Raw genomic sequence first — 6,085 nt, forward strand, 5'->3', positions numbered from 1 at the left:
TTCTTTCAAAATCTGACATTGGAAATAATTTGAGGTAAACGTGAGTTGACATAAACGTTTGCACAACTCAGGTATGGAACTGAACACCACCACGTTAGATCATCTCTACACCTGCTGCTTCCTTCATTTTTGTTAGGTTTGTGACAGGCATTATATTGAAATTGACGTCACTCAGCTCTTTGCGATTTTTTTAGACATTCATTTTTATCACATGAATCAGGCTATCTATAAATTTTAAGGATATACTGCACACAGTTTTTGTTTGATTGAATGTTTTAGTTGGATGGAGGATATTTTGAGTATTTGGCATAAACGCATAGCATAATTAGCCAATTGGAATACATGGAACCGACGTGTACATTTATGTTGGTCTGATAATCCAAATTATTATAGGCCTATTGTTGTAATGGATATACTCAGAAACCAACTCAAAATATTTTCCATTACAATGATATTGAAACAATCCTGTAAATGTGTTCAGTTATCCGACCTGCAAGTATGTGAACGTTGATGCCGGCCAATCGAAATGTTGGGAATTACAGGTGATTAAACAACAAAAAAAAAAAGGTGACGTACATTAATAATGTATTTCCATACGCAGGATACACAGTGTGGCTCAGCGGTAAGGTCTTTGCTTCATACCTGAAAGGTATCACGTTCGATCACCCGCCGCTGCGTTGTGTGGCCTTGAACAAGTCACCTCGTATTAGCTCAATTTAGCCTAGGTTATTCCAGTCTTCCCTTTGGAATAGACCATAGAGGCAAATGGGATGAATAAAGTAGTTTTTATTTTAAATTGTATTTTGATATGACATGAACAAGATAAGAAAATGTGAGTAAAGACTCTTTTCCAATGACTCAACTTTGCACCGCTCAAACCAATGACCTTCTGATTCGAGGGCAAGTGTCACACCACTCGACCGCCAAGGACCATCCCTTCTTGCTTTTATATATTCTATCAAAGCGCTTTACAAAGGGTGCCTGACCAACAGCAAGATTTAACATGTAGGACGGGACATGACGCCTGTTAGTCGATATTACATTGTTTGTTCAGACAGACACAACGCTGTAACGGCCAGGTACTCATTTTACATGGTGAGAGAATATATATGCATTATCATTGACAAACCAAACTTCACTTATCCTTCCCTTTATCCCCCAAGAGAATGTGTATGCTTTTATGTCTATCTCTGGTTGGGTCTGATGAAGACCGACCTGACTTGGAGCCTCTTTACTATAGAAAGTATACGCTTGGCTGAGAAGCTCACAACATTGCCATCCGGAAGTTTAACAGACCAACACACAAAACTATGTGTAACTTTGAACTTTTATAGTCTGGTTAATACAGTTTAGTGGGAATTACTCATAAACGTTGATGACAAAAACAATAACAAAGACTTGATTGACGTTATCTTCGTTCTATCTATAGTCTGGTTAATACATTTTAGTGAGAATTACTCATAAACGTGGATGGCAAAAAGCAATAACAAAGACCTGAGTGACGTCAACTTCGTACTATATATAGACAAACATCCACTGGCTTCAAGTGTAACTAACGATTGCTAATGTCCTTGTTTTTCTGAATAAAAGCTACAAATCCACCCCCCACCCCCCGGCCCCCGCCTTAGACTAACCTTAACCTTCGGTTTATTGCTGTGATTTTATCTATACTACTTGGGAGTAGGGTTGTTGTGGGAATTCACCCAATTTGCTTGTAGACCCGTGTACGAGATTTTGATGGGGTCTGCATCGCGCAGGCAATGAATCAATCGACGAGAGTGCACAATATGTCGTTAGAATAGATAGATAGACAGTAGGAAGAAAAGGAAAAATTAACTCACTCAATCCTAGAGGCTATGTGCTCTTGTGGTATGACACTCGCTTTCGGATCGGAAGTTCCTGGGTTCGAGCCTCGCTCGGCACACAGTTGAGTCCTTGGAAAAGGCTCTTTACTCACATTCTCTCATCGTACTCAGGTGTAAAATGAGTACCTGGCCGTTAACAGCGTTGTCTGTGTCCGAAAAAATTATAATATCGCCTAACAGGCGTCATGTCCCGTCCTACATGTTAAGTGTTGCTGTTGGTCGGGGACCCCCTGTAAAGCGCTTTGAGCACGTTTAGTGGATATTGCACTAGATAAAAGCTCAATTAAATTTTTGCTATTTTTCAAAATTGGAAAAAATGTCACCTATTCAAGTGTAAAATGAGTACATAACCATTAACAGCATTGTCTTTGTCAGAGGCATGTCTCGTCCACCATGTTAAGTGTTGCTCTTGGCTAGGGACCCTTTGTAAAGCACATTTAGCGGACATTGCTCTATATACAGTCAATGCTCAAGTTTATTTTCTGTTTAGAAATCAGTGTTTTAACCTACAGAATTATTTAAAAAGCTGCTAAAATTTAAAACAAATTCATTTTGTTGTTAGTTGGGTGCTCTAGCAACTTTGCTATCGGGTTGAGTAATGACATTCACATACAAAAAAAACAAAAAAAAAAAAAACAAAAAAAAACAAAACAAATAAATAAATAAAAAGAAGAAATCACGACATGCATCAATCCGTAATACGCGTACAACGGAATAATTGAATGGGTATTATGATATGCAGATGTGGCTGATTCTGATATCGTATTTTTTATGCAAACCGTTAAACCCCTGATTTTGATCCTCAACGGGGAACTTTACCAGGGAGAAAGTTATCTTGGAGATAGATAAACCCTGTATTGTAAAAACTGACAAAGAGCCAAACTCATTGTTAATCACTGTCTTTATTCCAAACTATAAAAATACATTTTAAAAATTTTGGCCAGAAAACCCGTCCTTCAAATATCGATCGATTAAAAATGACCTTCATCTTGTCAAAAACTCTCAAACCTGGGACTTCAAGGGGAGTCTCAGGTTTGAGAGTATTTGGGAAGATAAGGATAATTCTAATCGATCGATATTTGAAGGAGAAGTTTTCTGGCTAAAATTTTAAAAATGTGTTTATTTTTTTCCAGCGCTGCGTCAGTTTTCATTCATCTTTTATCTCACATTTCTTGGCTGTTTTAATCCTTCCTCGCCCCCTTAGATTTCTTCTTTGTCTCTTTCTTTATTTTAAAAAAAAGTATCTTCCTTTATAGCTTGCATCATTCTGACTATCTATCTATCTATCTATCTATCTATCTATCTATCTATCTATCTATCTATCTATCTATCTATCTATCTATCTATCTATCAATATATCTATCTATCTATCAATATATCTATCTATCTATCTGTTTGTCTACCTAGCTATGTATCCACCCGTCTATCTATCTATCTATCTATCTATCTATCTATCTATCTATCTATCTATCTATCTATCTAAATGCTCACAAGATCCCCTGCCTGACATTACATACCAACACACAAAACTTTGTGTGGCCTTGCCTTAAACGTATATATTCTGATTGATACAATTTAGTGAGAACTACTCATAAAAATGACTGGCTAAAAACAATAACAACGAGCTGAATGACGTAAATTTCGTTCCTTCTATATAGCAGTCACAACTGGTGAGCATTGACAATAGATAGTATGCAGATGACGTCACTCAGGCCTTTGTTATTGTTTTTGCCATCCGCGTTTGTGAGTTGTTCTCACTAAACTGTATAAACCAGACTAGAAAAGTTCATGGTTACACAGAATTTGTGTGTTGGTCCGTTATACTTCTGGATGGCAATGTTATGAACTCCTTGGCCAAGCGCATTCTATCTATAGCGCGTGTATTCTATTGAATCTGTACTTTAAATGGTATACTTTTGAACAGTTACCTGCCTTACTTTGGAATTACGCTTATTTTAAAATTTGTCCAGAAAACTAGTCCTTCACTTATTGATCGAATTAAATGATCCTTGAGCTTTTATATAGGGCATTATCCACTAGACGTGCTCAAAGCGCTTTAAAAAAAGTTCCCTGACCAACAGCAACACATAACATGTAGAACAAGACATGACACCTGTTAGGCGATATTATATTTTTCAGAGAGAGACAACGCTGTTAACGGCCAGGTACTCATTTTACACCTGAGTACGGTGAGAGAATGTGAATAAAGAGCCATTTGCAAGGACTCAAACTTTGCCCGAGCGATGCTCGAACCCAAGACCTTCCGATCCGAAAGCGAGCGTCATACCACACGACCACATAGTAGCCTTTCATAAAGAATGAATTTCCTAGCCAAATTTTTAAATACTTGCCTTTCCAGATTTCATCCGTTACATCAAGACATGAATTAACATATTTTACAAATGCACATTAAAAGGCGGGAATGTATCAATGATGATCGAATGAAACAAAATTTGCATTTATAACGAAAAAAAGTTTTGAAATTGATTTCAATACACATTATGTATAAGCAATGTATTCATTTCATTTTGTTTGAACACTGAGAGAATTCATTTTCACCTACGTACGCATAATATCAGGTCTGATATGCGAACACAATTATGGGCCTGCTTTAACATTGTTATAATGGATAATATTTAGCGTCGGTTTGAGAGTATTTCTATTACGACAATGAGCCTAAAACATCCTATGTATAATATGGTTGGCTATGGGTCTTGTGACATGACACTCACCTTCTGATCGAAAGGTCTTGGGTTCGAATCCCGCTCTAAGCAGCGGTGCATAGTTGAGTCCTTGGGGAAAAAAACAAAGCCTCTTTACTCACATTCTCTCACCGTACTGAGGTGCAAGAGGAGTATAACAGACTGTTAATTATAGTATCTATCCCTAACGGGCATCATGTCTTGTCCTTCATTTTCAATTTTGATGTTGGCTGAGGATCTCTTGTAAAGCGCTTGAAGCACGTTTAGTGGGTTTTGTTATCTATAAATGCTACAGTTCTTTTAAAAAGCTTTTAGCGCTGTCATGTTAAGCTGCTTTCCTTCTTATCATATAATAATGAAATGAAGAATAAAAATGTGAGAACAAGAGATATGCCGGATTAAGTCGCACATCGCCAGTTGATTTTAACCTGTCATAATGGTAAATACGTGACTTTGTTGTTTCTCTTCCAGAATAATATGTATTACTATGTGGTCTTGTGGTATGGCAGTCGCCTTCTGATCGGAAAGTTCTGAGTTCGAGTCTAGCTCTGAGTTGAGTCTTTGGAAAAGGCTCTTTACTCACATTCTTTAACCGTACTCAGCTGTAATTATATGAGTACCTGACTATTAACACCACTGTAGCTATTAGAAAAATTGTGTTATCGCATAATAGGCGTCAGGTCTCGTTCTCTATGTTAAGTTTTGCTGTTGGCTAGCTAGGAATCTCTTCTCAATCGTTTTAAACACGTTTAGTGAATATTGCACTCTATAAATTCTCCAGTTAAAAAACCCAACCTTTAAGCTCTGTAATGTTAAGCTGTTTTCTCTCTTATCATATATAATGATGAAATGAAGAATAAGAATGTGGGAACAAGAGATATGCCGGATTAAGACGCACGTCACATGGGGTTTTTAACCTGTCATAATGATAAATACGTGACTTTGTCGTGTCTCTTCCAGAATTTGTACTGCTATGTGGTCTTGTATTATGACACTCGCCTTCGGATCGGAAAGTTCTGAGTTCTAGTCTAGTGAATTGAGCCGTTGGAAAAGGCTCTTTACTCACATTCTTTAACCGTACTCAGCTGTAATTATATGAGTACTTGATTATTAACAGCACTGTAGCTGTTAGGAAAATTGTATTATCGCATAATAGGCGTCATGTCTCCTTCTCTATGTTAAGTTATGCTGTTGGCTAGCTAGGTACCTCTTATAAAGCGTTTTAAACACGTTTAGTGAATATTGCGCTCTATAAGTGCTCCGGTTAAAAAAACTCAACCTTTTAGCTCTGTAATGTTAAGCTGTTTTCTCTCTTATCTCGTAAAGATGAAATGAAGAATAAGAAAGTTAGACAAGAGATATGTGGATTAAGCCGCACATCACGTGTGGTTTTTAACCTGTCATAATGGCAAATACGTGACTTTCTTGTGTCTCTGCCAGATTGTGTGGTCTTGTGATATGGCACTGGCCTTCGGATCGGAAAGTTCTGAGTTCGAGTCTCGCTCTGCATTGAGTCAT

The sequence above is a fragment of the Berghia stephanieae genome, chromosome 3 (assembly GCF_034508935.2).
Source record: "Berghia stephanieae isolate SIO BIC M18660-M18661 chromosome 3, UCSD_Bste_1.3, whole genome shotgun sequence".
In the NCBI taxonomy this organism is placed as follows: Eukaryota; Metazoa; Mollusca; class Gastropoda; order Nudibranchia; family Aeolidiidae; genus Berghia; species Berghia stephanieae.